Raw genomic sequence first — 14,722 nt, 5'->3', positions numbered from 1 at the left:
GGAGGTCTCTGCAAGGGGTGAAAGGTGCATGGGCCTATCCTCATGGAAACTGAGACCCATGAATGTGTCCCCATGCAGACCCAAGACCTCTTGTGGCTGCTCTACTTCCACAAGGGCTGGGTGCAGCCTGGAGTCTGGTAGCAGCTGGGCAGCTCCAGGTACCCGTGGCTTGCTCAATGAAGGGTTTTGACATCCTCATCACCCAGCCTTAGATACAGCCCCATTTCCCAGGTCCAAAACTGAGGCTCAGAAATGGAAGTCATCTGCCGAAATCCCCCAGCCCCCCAGCAAGGAGGTGGTGAGGCCTGGCTCCCAGTTCTCCATCCTTGCTTGCCTCAAGGCTGCCAAGTGCCGGCTACTCCCTTCCAGGATCCCAGAGAGGGCCTCCGGATATGATGTAATTAATTACAGTTATCAGGTCACTAATTAAGATTACCCGTTGTTATTAAACACTCCCAGCTACCTTTCTACGTGAGAGGTAATTCACACTCGGGCTTATCAGCAATTATTCCTGGGTTAGCAGTAATGACTGAGGGTTCAAGTGCAAAGTCTAGGTGGAGAGCATTGCCTAACGGTGTTTGTGGCCACAAAACCAGCGGGAAGGCATCTTGCTGTTGTTGCTGATGGTGGTGGTGGTGGTGGTGGTGGTGGTGGTGGTGGTGGTGGTGGTGGTGGTGGTGTGTGTATTTGTGCTGATATTGGATATCTTACTCAATCATTCTCCATACCTTTTTAAAAGGTTTTTTGTTTTTAATTACGTTATGTATAGATCTGTGCAGGTGAGCGCAGCCACCCACAGAGGCCAGAAACTTCAGATCCCCAGCGAGCTGGAGTTGTTACCAGCAGTTGGGAAGCGCTTCAGGTCCTCCAGAGCAAGACTATCCAAGCCACTTTATTTGCAGGGGTCTCGCACTCAATCTGGAGCTTGCCCATTTGACTCAATTGGCTGGCCAGCAAGCTCTAGCAATTCTCCTGTCTCTGCCTCCTGGTGCTGTGATTACAGGATCCTGTCAATGCACCCAGCTTTTGATACGACCGCTGGGGATCCAAGCTCAGGTCTTCCTTGTTTTCAAGGCAAGGCCTTTACTCACTGAGCCATCTTTTCGGCTCCTTAATTGTTTTTTTTTTTTTTTTTTTTTTTAATGCCCTCTATTGGGGCTGAGGAGATAATTCAGTGGTTAAGAGCACTTGTTGTTCTTACAGAAGACCTGGGTTCAATTCCCGGCACCCACATGGTGACTCATTCATAACTCCAGTTTCAGAGGACCCAAAGTCCTCTTCTGACTTCCTCAGGCACCGGGCATGCACAGAGTGAACCTACATACACGCAGGCAAAACACTCGCTCATACACATAAAATTAAATTAATAAATCTAAGGAAAATTAAATACCCTCTTTTTATAAGGTGCCTGCCTTGAGGGCTACCAAAGAAGAAAGGAACCAGAGGGGCCCAGACCCTGCCTCCTTGGCTCTCAGACTAGGAAGAGACACCAATAAACAGACTAAGTATAGACAAGTCATTGGGCTGAACTCTCTGAAGTCACCAGAGAGTCCTCACTCTGGTCATTAGGTGACAAATATTTGCTGAACACTTGCTATCCCCCCAGGCTCCATTTGGAGAAGATAGGAGACTTCCAGTCTCTGCCCTGGGGGAGCTTTCCATGCCAAGGGCTAATGTACGGCAGCCAGAAGAACAGGGGACTGTTCCAAAAGACCATCAGAGCAAGAAGAACATCAGATGTTCAAAGTGACCCCAAGCTCACAGTGTAAAGACCAGAATGTGACTTGAGGGGGCTGTCACAGCCAGAACCAAGCATATGTGCTGGGTGTCTCTTCTCAGCTTTTCCAGATCTGTCCCAGCCTCCTTCGGACTCTTGAGGCTGCCAACCCCTCCCAGAGCTATGCCAAGACCCAGAATCCCTAGGACACCTGCCTTGCACTCCCAGCATGCAGCTGTGAGCAGGATGCCGTTCTGATTTGATGCTAGCTGGAGAGCACTGTGGTCCAGACCTCAAGAGATCACGGTCTAGATGCCCCTTGTGCCCCTAGAGCTTTGCACACTCAACATTTGAGGATTCCATGGATTCCTAGTGGACACCCCCAAACCCTCACCCATTGAACCCTTGGGGTTCCATGCTGCAAACCGCCCGCTGAGAAAAGCAAACTGAGCTTGCTTGCTCTCTGCACAGTCCCTCTGCAGTGCTGTTAACTGGTGGTCAACACTTGATCACTGGGAACATGGCCATAAAAAGCCAAGTTGCCAGAGCTCCAAATACAGTTAGGAGATGGTAATGGCCGGTTTGTGTCCCCTGTGGTGTGGCCATATTCTGCAGGAGGCAGGCCCCTTCCACACAAATATGTTCTCCACCAGCCAACCCTCTCCGCCAGCCCCGGGCACCCTTGACTCCCAGGCCCTTCCCCTGTGACTTAGCATTTTAACTTCAGCGTCTCTCCGCTCTCTACTTTTACCATAAAGAGGCATGCTTGACAAGGAAGGAGACCACAGCCTTCACAAGCTGGGCCTGCACAGCCTCCTGCCTTCTTCCTCCCCATCAACTTCGTTCGTGGACACGCATCTCCTGTCCCTTCCCCCAGCTCCATATTTCTCTTTATTTTTACTTGTTTATTTTCTTTTTGGTTTATTTGAGGCAGGGTTTCTCCGTGTAGTCCTGGCTGTCCTGGAACTCTCTCTGTAGACCAGGCTGACCTCAAATTCACAGAGATCCGCCTGCCTCTGCCTCCAGTGCTGGGGATTAAAGAGGTGCACTGCCACCCCCCAATGTTTTACTTTTATGACACAGGGTCTCACTATGTAGCCCTGACTGACCTAGAACTTGCTATGTAGATCAGAGTGGTCTTGAACTCAAAGATCTGCCTGCCTCTCTCTCCCAAGTGCTAGGACTAAAGGCATGTGTCACCAATGTCTGGCTCGTTTTGTTTATTTTTTTAAAGGTTTTCAATTGGTTGGAATTTTTGAGACAGGCTCTCACTCTATAATGCTGGCCTTGAATTCACAATCCTGCCTCTACCTGGAGGTCTCCCCGTGCTACGATTACAGGTGTGAGACCCTATGTCCAGCTGCTACAACTTCACATTCTAAGCTCATAGCACAGATGATACAATGATACAAGGGACATCTCTGGCCCTTTGCTCTTGCTGTTTCTGTGGCTTGGACTGCATATGGCTATTCCATGCCAAACACAACACTAACTGCCTTTTATTATATGGCTTCTTTGCCTCAAAAAAAAAAAAGAAAGAAAGAAAAAGAAAGAAGGAAGGAAGGAAAGAAAGAAAAGAAGAGAGAGAGAAAACACTGTCTCAAAAAAATTTTTAAAAAGCAAGATGGCTCAGTATATAAGGGTGCATACCACTAACCCTGACCACCTTGAGTTGCATCTCCAGGATCCACAGGTGGAAGATGAGAATTAACTCCCATAAGTGTTCTCTGACATCCATACATGAGCATGGCATGCTCGCACCCACATACATATAAAAATAAATAAATATAAGGGCTAGGCATGGTGGCACTCACCTTTAATCCCAGGAGCAAGAGGCAGGCAAATCTCTGTGAGTTACTTAAAGGCCAACCTGGTCTACATAGTGAGTTCCAGGCTAGCTGGGACTACTTAGCGAGACCCGGTCTAAGAAAGAAAGAAAGGAAGAAAGAAAGGAGGGAGGGAGGAAGAGAGGAACGGAGGAAAGGAACGAAGGAAGAAAGAAGTGGATGGCTGAGGAATTCCCAGCCCAGTGAACACCCTCTCATAGCAGCACGTGCACAGGAAGTCCTCATTCTGTCCTTGACATGACATTGAGTCTTAACCCTAAATGTGCATCTTCTAAAGAACCTGGGTCCCATTGCAATCTCATCAAGAAGCGGCTCTGCACAGCCGCCTGCCCTGTTCGGCAATACAGGCAATGAAACCATCAACACAAGGTTACGACAGCTCACATTCAACAGGGGCCACCAGGTCCACACACTGTAAAGAAGCAAAAGGGTATGTGGAAGTTCATGCTCTCACACACTCCCCCACACAGAGCAGAAAGCAGCTGCCCAGTAAATGCACCCAGATGTCCAGGTAGCGCTAACAGGATCAGGAAGTATTCGGACACGTGAGCCGCCTCATGTGACGGCAGAAAACTGGAAAATCCTGATTATGTTTGAAGATTAGACCGTGGTAAGGTATCTTGTGAACTTCCTGATTCTGCTGACTATAGAATGGCACTGAGGGACAGTGTCCTTGTGGGCAGGCAGCACACCGCAGTGCCCAGGATGGACAACCATGAAGCCAGCAGCTTCTTCTCCTGAGCGGGGCAGCTGGTGCGAAGTGGGAGCTATCGGAGCTGCAACTGTTCTGATTACGGGAGGTCTTTTGCAGAGTCAGGCAGGGCTGGCAAGATGGCTCAGGGGGAAATGTGCTTGTACTCAAAGCCCGGCAACCCAAGTTGGATTCCTGAACCCCACAGCGAAAGGAGAAAAGCGACTCCCAGAAGTGGTCCTCTGAACTCCTTGTGTGCCACACACACCCCAGGGACCAGTGAGGGGCCCATTAGCGACAAGTGCTGACTAGGCAAGAATCTGAGTTCAGTCCCCAGGACTCACACGAAGGTGAAGGGAGAGACCTCACTACAGAGGATAGGACTGTGCTCTGACTTCCACACATACACCTGTGGTGGCGTGTGCACCACACACATAATAATAGTAAATAAAATTTAGGAGAAAAGTCAGGTGACTCACTCTCAACCAAACAAGTCACTTCCTTCTCTTGGCCTCAATTCCAATATCTATACGTAACATAATGCCCATGTCTCCTAGAGGCGTGACCTAGCTCTTACCATATTAAATGGAGCAGGTGTGATCGGGCCCGAGACTCACAGCGAGGCTGGAGAGCTGACTTGGTGGCTAAGAGCATTTGTTCCTGCAGAGGACCCAGATTCAGTTTCCAGCATCCACACTGATGGTGCACAACCATCTGTAACTCCTGTCCCAGAGGATCCAGCACTTGCTTCTGGTATATGTGGGCACTGTACACATACGGTGCAGACATAGGCGCATCCAAAACACCCACAGCAAGCCCTGCAAGGCAGATCTGTACTCCCCAGCTACCCGGATGGGGCTGGCGTACAACTTTAATTCCAGCACTCGGGAGGCAGAGATGGGTGCACTTGTGTGTATCTATGTGCATGAGGGCACACTTGCCTGTGCACGCTTGTGTGGAAGCCAGAGGCTAACTTCCGGTGTCTTCCTCAGTCATCTTCTCCCTGTTTTCTGTTTTTGTAGCTGTTTTGAAACTGGGTCTCACTATGTAGCCCTGTCTTCTTGCCTAGAACTTGCTGGATAGACCAGGCTGGCCTCAGAGTCACAAAGTCCTCCTGCCTCTGGCTTCCACATAACACACCAAAAATAAATAGTTCTGAAAACTTTGAAACTTTATGGAATCCTTGGGTGGACAGAGAAAGCACCAGACCTCAGCTTTCCACCCGCACGGTGATGGAGCATCCAACAAGGCTGACCCTGGAGCCACCTCCTCCCCGGCACAGCCGGCCAGATGGAATGGACATCTGACCCACACTGAGCCCATTGGCTCATTGCTCCCAGGAATGTGGAATTAGAGACCCAAAAGGCTGAGCTGGAAGAATGACCACAAAGATCGTGCAGAACATGGTCAGTAGCCACATTATGAAGAAACCACCGCCGGGTCAGGGTGAGGCTTGAGGGAAACATAAAAACCTTAAAAAACAAAACAACAACAACAAAAAAAAACTAGTACTGAATATGTAATTCAGAGACATGACTCAGCAGGTGGAGGTCTTGCCCAGCATATACAAAGCCCTGGGCTTAATTTCTAGCATCACACAAACCAGGAGTGGTGGTACACACCTGTAATCCTAGCACTCAGGAAGTGGAGGCAGGAGGAAATTTAAGGTCACGTTGGCTGCATAGTGAGTTCAAGGCCAGCCTGGGCTACAGAAGCCCCTGCCTCCAAACAAACCAACAATAAACAAACATCAAACAAACACAAATAAAAATAATGGTGATCATAATGATAATAGCAAACACTGTCTCTCTAGCTTGCACTGTGTGGACATTTGTTTCTATGAATGCATCCCCCACGCCTACCCCCAGTATCCTATAAAGTATTGTATTGACTTTTACAGATACTAAAGTTGAAGCACAAAGACTTGTCGTGGTCCCAACATCTGTCACTGATGCTGGGAGCCCCCCCCCAAGAGCCCCTTTCACTGGACTCTCCAGAGGGCGTCTGTGGTCCGTGACAGCAAAGCAGCCTGTGACAAGAGGCAGGTGGTATTCTCTGTGCCCTGGCCACATGCAGGGAGAGGGGCACACCTGAGTGTTATACAAGAGAATGCTCAGCCCCCTGCTTCTGCCTTCCTGGGTCTTCAAACATGTAAAGGTGAAAGGTCACCCGTTAAAGGTCACTGAGAGGTGATGTGAGCAGGGGACCTAAAAGGTAGCTGCTGGGCCTCTCAGAATCTCTGCCCACCGCCTGACACCGCAGGCCCACGTGCCCAGGAACCCTGCATCATCTGCAGCCTCTCAAACAGAGTGCCTGGGCCTCTGATGAGCAGGGGTTTGGGTGGCTCTGCCTGGGACCTTGGCACACAGCCAGAAAGGACAAGAGGCAAGGTCTTTTCCTCCTGGCATCAGATTACCACCAACCAAGAGCTCAGAGTTGCCAGTCAGCTGACAGAGCCCAGAGCCTGCTCTAGAAGACACCACAGGGATGGAGAGACAGGGTGAGGGGCTGCTGCAGAGAAAAGGAACAGCGAGGGTACCAGGGACAGTGTGAGCCCAGCCAGGGGACTGGGTGCAGACACAAGGTCTCCAGAAGGGAACAGCCTCAGCTGGGGAGGAGATTCTGCAGCTGCCAGCCTGCCGTGACACTGGCCACAGCTATGGCCTGGCACGAGCCCCAGAAACCTCCATTGTCCCTGGCTTCACCACCGCCCGGAGCTGGGACTCTCTACCAGCTCCCTGGTCCCCAGATGAAAGACGCTTTCTAAGGGTCATAAAATTGTCCCCACTCAGAACAATGGGCCCTTATGTGGCTGCACCCTTCACATAAACTCCAATCAGCAGCGCCCAAGAAGCTGCAGGCTGGGCTTTTATAGACTGGCCTTTTGGACCAGCCCCAGCACCAATTAACATCCAGTCCCCTAGTCCTTGTATGAGGCTCTGTTGGCTCCCTCCATTCACAGAGGCTCGCTGTGCACCAGGCCCTCAGACATCCCTGCCAGGACAATGGCTTTGTCCGGCTTTATGAATATGGAAACTGAAGCCCAGAGAGGGTGGGCAACCAGCCTGAGGCTACATAGCCAGAGCCCTGCGAGTGAAACCTCCTGAGAAGGGTCTGCCACTGAGATCGTCAGCATGCAGGTCAGGCACAGTGAGCCGGTCACATAGGCTGGGATCCAGCACATCAAGGACTTAATCCAAAGGAGGGTCTGAGCCCAGCCCCTCATAAAGCCCAGGATCCCCCACCAGCCCAGACTCATACAGTCCTGCCATGCCATTCCTTATGAGGCCCCCAAAGCTTAACAAATGCTTAGAGTACATGCACCATATACTCCATGCCCAAACCCCTTCACTCTCATAACACCAGGAATCTAGAAACCAGGAATCTACCAGCACACGAGAAGGATGTGTCCCCAGTCCCTCAATCCCAAGGAGTCACTTGGGATCCTTTCTGGCTCCACTCATTTCTGCACCCCTGACTCCCTACACTATCTGCCTCTTCTCGACTTCTGCTGATTTCCTTCCCACCCTGCACCCTGCAGAGACAGTTTAAGGAAGCAGAGTGGGGTAATACAGGCCTGCAACCCCCAATCCTGAGGAAGCAGAGGCAGGAGGATCATACAATCATGGGTAGCCCGAACTACATAGCAAGTTTCAAGCTAACCTGGGCTAAGATCCAAGATAGTCCTATCTCGAAGCAATCCAAAGACAGAGAAAAAGGCAGTGAACAGCTGGCCTCCTGGCTTCTTCTGTGCTAGATGCTCCACTCCTGCCTGGCAGACAAGATGGGAAGCTCTTAAACCTTCACGTCAGCTATCAGTCAGTAAGGCTAGCACCCAGACCCTTTGTGGAGGTCGTTCTCTCATGGCTTGACCCACCCTGGGAAGACGGCTTGGGACCTGGCCTGTGTCGCTCTCTCCTGCCACTTCTGCTGCCTTCAGGGAAAGCAACCTGCCCAGAGGAACTTCTGGATGCAGTGGCTCATCAGAGCCAGGCCTGGAGCTGGCAGTAGCACTGTTATCCCCTCCATCACCACCATCACAATCGTCATCCCCTCCATCATCATCACCGTCATCCCCTCCATCACCATCATCACCATCATCATCCCTTCCATCACTATCATCATCACCACCATCACCACCATCACCGTCATCCCCTCCATCACCATCACAATCGTCATCCCCTCCATCACTATCATCATCACCACCATCACCGTCATCCCCTCCATCACCATCACAATCGTCATCCCCTCCATCACTATCATCATCACCATCATCACCACCATCACCGTCATCCCCTCCATCACCATCACAATCATCATCCCCTCCATCACTATCATCATCACCATCATCACCACCATCGCCGTCATCCCCTCCATCATCACCATCACCGACATCACCTTAACAAACACTTTCTGGCTTCTGAGTGTTTAGCCTTTCTTTCCCTATATGATCTGGTCATATCACAATACTCTCTCCTGGAGGTAGGAGCTAGTGCCATCCTGTGCTACACACAAGGAAACTGACCAACAAAGACAACCAACCCACAGCATAAGTGACTGTAGGGCTTGCTCAGTTGTCTGTCACCCTTGCTACTCTAGCCCCCTGAGGGCAGGGTCCTGTATGTTTGGCAGAGTCATATCTCCAGAACACAGTGTCTGGTACTGAACAAGCATGCAATAAACTGCCTTTGGATGCATGGATGGATATAGGTGGGTGGGTGGCTGAGTGGGTGGATGGATGGATGGATGGATAGATGATTAGTGGATGGATTGTAGGTACATACATGGGAAGATAGATGGATAGATTGGTGGATTGATGGATGGTGGGTACATACATTGGTAGGTAGATGGAGAGATTGGTGGATGGATGGATGGATGGATAGATGATTAGTGGATGGATTGTAGGTACATACATGGGAAGATAGATGGATAGATTGGTGGATTGATGGATGGTGGGTACATACATTGGTAGGTAGATGGAGAGATTGGTGGATGGATGGATGGATGGATGAATGGATGGATGGTAGGTACATACACGGGTAGATAGATGGATAGATCAGTGGATGAATGGTAGATGAATGAAAAGGGATAGATAGTAGGTATGTATATAGAAGATGAATTGATGTATGGATGAACAGATACAACCATCTATTCAGATAGACTGATGAATGGAAGACATATGGATGGTACATGTATGTAGAAATTAATAGTAAATTAATGTATGCATGGTAAATAAGAGTGGAGAGGGGCTGGAGAGGTGACTCAACAGTTAAGAGTACTGACTACTCTTCCAGAGGACCTGAGTTCAATTCCCAGCACCTACAGGGTGGCTCACAATTGTCTGTTAATTCCAGTTCCAGGGGGTCCAACACTCTCACACAGACCAAACACATGCAGGCCAAACACCAAAGCACAGAAAATAAATAAATCACTTATCCATTGGATGGATTGATGGATGGACAGATGGAGGGGAACATGGAAGGATGGTATCTGAGTGAAGACAACTGGAAACCAAGGGGAGAAAGACAAGGGGTCCTAGATCCTCCACTCCCAGCCACTCACCCCCTGGGAGAGGAGGAGGAAGCTGGATGTGGTCTCCTTGTTTACTGGGAAATCCCCTGGCAGGGATCCCAGAGGAGGCAGAGAGTGTGTTGACAATTTCTAGGGACAAAGAAATAAGGATGTGGTGTGATGGGACACCTTGAGAAGCCTGAGAGACAGCAGTGGCAGAAGAGATCCCACAGTCCCTTCCCAGACACCTCCGTGCCAGGGGATTGCACCAACCCCAGTTCATGTCCCCACATGGGGCTGGGAGGGGGTGTAGGCAGCCATAAACTGTACCCAGCAAGTGAGCTCCCTGCCCTGTGGCTGCAGGGTGGGGCCTGGGAACGGAGCTACAGATTTGCTTGGAGTCATCCTCACCATGGCCGAGGAGCTCTCAGACCCCAGGCTGGTGGCATCCTGGCAGCTCAGAGCTTTCCTGGCTGGCTCTCCTTATGCGAGAGACCTCATGTGACCCATGAGTCCTCCTGTCCCATTACCAGATTCTGGGGCAAGACAGCGTAAAGAGATGTGCCCAGCCCCTTTCCCTGAGCAGTTTCCTGATGGAGAGGCAAGAGTCATGGGGAGCGGAGGCATCAAGGCAGGAGACCCAGTTTTCTAGTTGCTGAAGGAAGGCTGGGGACTGCTTGCCTGGCAAACGAGACGTCCTGGGTTCAATCCCCAGCAGTGCAGAAACCAGGCATGGTGGTACGTGCCTATAATCCCAGCACTTGGGAGGCAGAAGCAGGAAGATCAGAAGTTCAAGGGCATCTTCCCATAAACAATGAATTGGAGCTATAGGAGCCCTACTGGAGAGAGGGAGGAGGAGGGAGGGAGAGAAAGACCGAAAGTATGTATCTTCCCACCCCTTAAAGAAACCCATCCATGGGCTGGAGAGATGGCTCAGTGGTTAAGAGCATTGTCTGCTCTTCCAAAGGTCCTGAGTTCAATTCCCGGCAACCACATGGTGGCTCACAACCATCTGTAAAGAGGTCTGGTGCCCTCTTCTGGCCTGCAGACATACACACAGACAGAATATTGTATACATAATAAATAAAAATAAATATTTAAAAAAAAAATAAAAAAAAAATAAAGAAACCCAACCAGGGGCATAAATGGAATATGTCATTGTGGTCCAAGGTGGCACCAGGAGGCAGGTGTCCTCCCAGGCTGGAACTTGTCCCTTTGAAAGAAAGAAGAAGTGGGGGTTGGGGTCACTTACTATGCACCAAGTCTATGGCTATGACTGGGAGAAGTCATCCCCTTCGCAGCTCTGGAAGCCCAGGGATGAACAAGTGACTCTCCCGCAGAAGGTATAGAGGGGCCGAGAACCCCAGCCTGACCCCTGAACCCATCCTTTCTCCGCTGATAGAGAGGACCTTCACCACGGGGCCTCTTCTCCCCAGGATTGGTCCTCGGTGTCCACGGTTTATTCCAAAAGGCCTGGGCTTGTGTGACCCTCACTCCAGTCTAGCTCATTCCCCTCCTATGAGAAGCCACAGATCCCTACTTCCTGGGCACTGTGGCTGTGTGAGCTGGGGACAGAGGCAGGGTGGCCCGAAGCTGCTGGGCCCCTGGAGACTCACAGAGCTAAAGGACTCTTAGGAATGATGGAAACCAAGCCCCTCCTTTCCCAGAAGGGGAAACTGAGGCCCTGGGAGGACTAGGATGTCCTCAAGGTCACAAGATGAAGTCTAAAGCTCCTGGGAGCAAAGGCAGCCGGCTGGCTCCAGCCTGGGGTTCCACCCCCACTGTGGCTCTGAAAAACAAGCCCACTGTGCCTCTTATCAGATAGAGGGAATACTTATCAGATTCATTTCCTGCTTGCTCAGGGCTCAGAGAGACAGGGTCGGCAGAAAAGATGTGGGGTGGAGGAGGGAAGCTAGTCTGTCGGAACCCCTGGTTCCCTCCCTCAGGGGGCCATCTCATGACTGAAACTGAAGTGGCAGGTGGGGGGTGAGCTCTCTCCCTCCACACCCAACTCCTGGTGTTCCCCCCACACTGAGGAAACTGGGGGCAGGGTATCCTCTAACTAGGAGCTGAAGACTCAAGGGAGGCACAAGGCAGCCACTGTGTCTGCTCAGATCCATCCTCTCAGCTCCTGGGACTTGTTCCCTGGAATCTGGCTTTCAGAAATCCCAGGAATCTCTAAATCTGCGTTCATTATTATTATTATTATTATTATTATTATTATTTTTGTCAGATTTGGTGTCAAGTACTTTTATTTTACCCACTGTGCAAACCTTCCAAAACAGGCTCCCTGCTCAGCTCCTGAGTTCCCTGGAAGATCCCTGCTCCCCAGGGAACTTATATTCCAGGAGTGGCACCCACTTCTGGGGACACGAAGACTTGTTTCATACCCTTGTCCCCCACCCGATGGCTCTGCACCCTTGGCTGAGTTCAGTCTCTGCTTCCCCACTGCCCACACAGCCTGTCTTCCGGCATCACAAAGATTGACATCAAGAATCGCACAATCGAGCTAGTGAGATGGTTCAGTGGATAAGGACACTTCCCTCCACGCGTGTGCCATAACCCGCGCTTGTCAACCCCCATACACACACACACACAATAGAAAGAAATGTAAGAGAAATGCTTAAAGAGGTACGAAGCCACTCTTTTTCTGTTTGTTTGTTTTTGTCTTGATTTTTGAGACGGTTTCTCTGTGACAAAGTCACTCTTTTAAAAATGTACCTCAGACACCAGTGTTAAAGGTCAAGGGCCTCACAGTCACCAAAGGACCTGCAGACCTTAGCTGAGCAGCTGCCTGGACTGTGTAGAGGCTTGGGCTTTGCTGGTTTTGGGTTGTTGTCTTGAAGAAGGGAGCTGGTGGTGTTGTGGAAACAGGTTCAGGATGGCCTCAGACTCACGGCAATCCTCCTGCCTTACCCTCCTGCCTACTGGGGTTACAGGGGTAAGCCACCCCATCCCAGCATTTTAAAGCAGTCCCAGTCATGACTAGCTAGGGCCCTCAGTGAAATGGGGCCGTCAGGAGAACTCTGTGCGGCTTGTGCTCCACACACGGTGGTGCCCAGGGAGTGGATTGGTGGCCATGGCAGTGTGGAAACAGTGGATGTCACTGTCACCATTATAGCACTGGAGTGGGGGCAGAACCACAGCAGATTTCTCGTGTGTTCTCCTCCCCATGACTGCCCTCCAGACTAAGGACAGTGGGAATTTCTCTCTTCTCAATGACAGGAAAATGGAAGGGCTACCCTTTACCCCCCGCCCAAAGTCTTCAGCTCTTGGAGGACAGAAAACAGGTGAGTGAGAGCCACAAGTTGGGCCTCAGTGGGAGCGGCAACTCCCCTCTGATGCTTCTGCCAGGCACCCAGGGTCCGTCAGACTAAAACCTCCAAAGAGGAGGAGACAGCCAGGAAAGGGAGAGGAACCTAAATCTGTGCTGTCCCAAAGCTATGTGACTCAGGTAGGATAGCTGACCTCTCAAGGCTTCTGACCCATAACTATGGGGAGAGTCATCAAGGGTGTCAGTCATCATGGGGTTGGCTGTTTCCACCCTGTCCAGTTAACCAATGAGTGCCCTAGTGAACCAGCAATATGGGCTGGTTGTGTAGACTGTAAAGTGCCGTAGGTAAGACACTGCCTTCTTGAACACAGACAGTCCCTTCCGGAAAAGCAAGGTGAGGTGGGAGATGGCAATAATGGAAAGAAAAAAACAGCAGGTGGGACCTAGGCTCCTGTTGTCCTCTGCCCACAGCCACCCTTCCTCTTCCTTAAACCCCGGCTCCCCTTCTCTTGATCTCTGAGATCTTCAGGAAGTGACTTCACCTCTCTGGGACTGCGATCGATTGGAGCTAACAGGTACTCAGTGGGATGGTGGAGGATTAAATGCGTCATACAAGCACCGCACTGTGTCAGCCAAATAAAAACATAAAGCTAGGGTCCAGTGAGTTTATTATGTTATCATTGGCCAGGCATTGGCCAAGCAATGAAAGACTCTTTCAGAAAGCACTGAGCTGTCTATAACCGGAGGTATTCAAGCTGTGGCTAAACAGCCACCTGTCAAGGGACTCAGGGCAAGAGCGCCAGGTGACCTTTAAAATGCCATCCAACCTCAAGCCGGGAAAATCTCTGCCAAGGACTTGAATAAAATGCTGTCCTCCTCTCCAGATCTGAAATTGCAGGGACCGGTAGTGTCCAGCCACCTTGCCACCCATCCGCTGGGCAATCTCGGCTTTCTCTGGGGTCTTGGAGCCTCGATTTGCCAGCTATAGAGAGACGAGGCTTGAACAGGTGTTCTGAAGCCAGAGCCGCCCTTCTCAACTCATTAACATTAAGAATGGGGTAGGAGAACTCCCACCACACACGCACCTGCTCGTGGCTCCCCCCACATTCCTCCTCCCACATCACCCTGCTCTGCTAGGCAGGAGCCAGGGTCATGGCCTCAGAATGCAGAACGGTCAACAGGTCCTCTCTGAGACTTCCAGGTACTCTTCCAAGCCTCCCTGCCATCTGGGAGAAAGCTGGGCACCCCAGAGCCCAAGGGTGTCGACACAAGGAGACCCCAACCACCTCCATCACATCCAAAGAGCCCCCTCCCACTGTGCAAAGATGGAGAGGACTTAACTGTAGCGAGTGACTGACCTGGATTGCTGACAGTTCAAACGTGGTACTCAGAGGAGAAGATGCAAGTGGCTGGGGCAGGCACTGCCAGCGGAGCAGTGTCTGGTGGGGAAGCTGCTGGTGGAGCAGGCAGGAGCCTCCGTTCTGATACACACAGACTCCTGATCCAGGCCTGGCTAGGCTTGCAGACAGCCCAGGTGTATGAGTCACTTACCAGTCAGACCTGCTGGGCTGGGCTGGTGCATAGGACATGAAGGGGGGGGGCAGAGGGCGGGAAACTGGAGGACAGAAGGGGGCCGTGGCCACCACCACAAGGAAGAGCTGGCTGTGCAAGCCCAGCCTAGG

This window comes from Alexandromys fortis, unplaced genomic scaffold (assembly GCF_014885135.2).
Source record: "Alexandromys fortis isolate MF-2015 unplaced genomic scaffold, M_Fortis_MF-2015_v1.1 scaffold_26, whole genome shotgun sequence".
Classification (NCBI taxonomy): domain Eukaryota; kingdom Metazoa; phylum Chordata; class Mammalia; order Rodentia; family Cricetidae; genus Alexandromys; species Alexandromys fortis.
Note: the sequence above shows the minus strand (reverse complement) of the source record.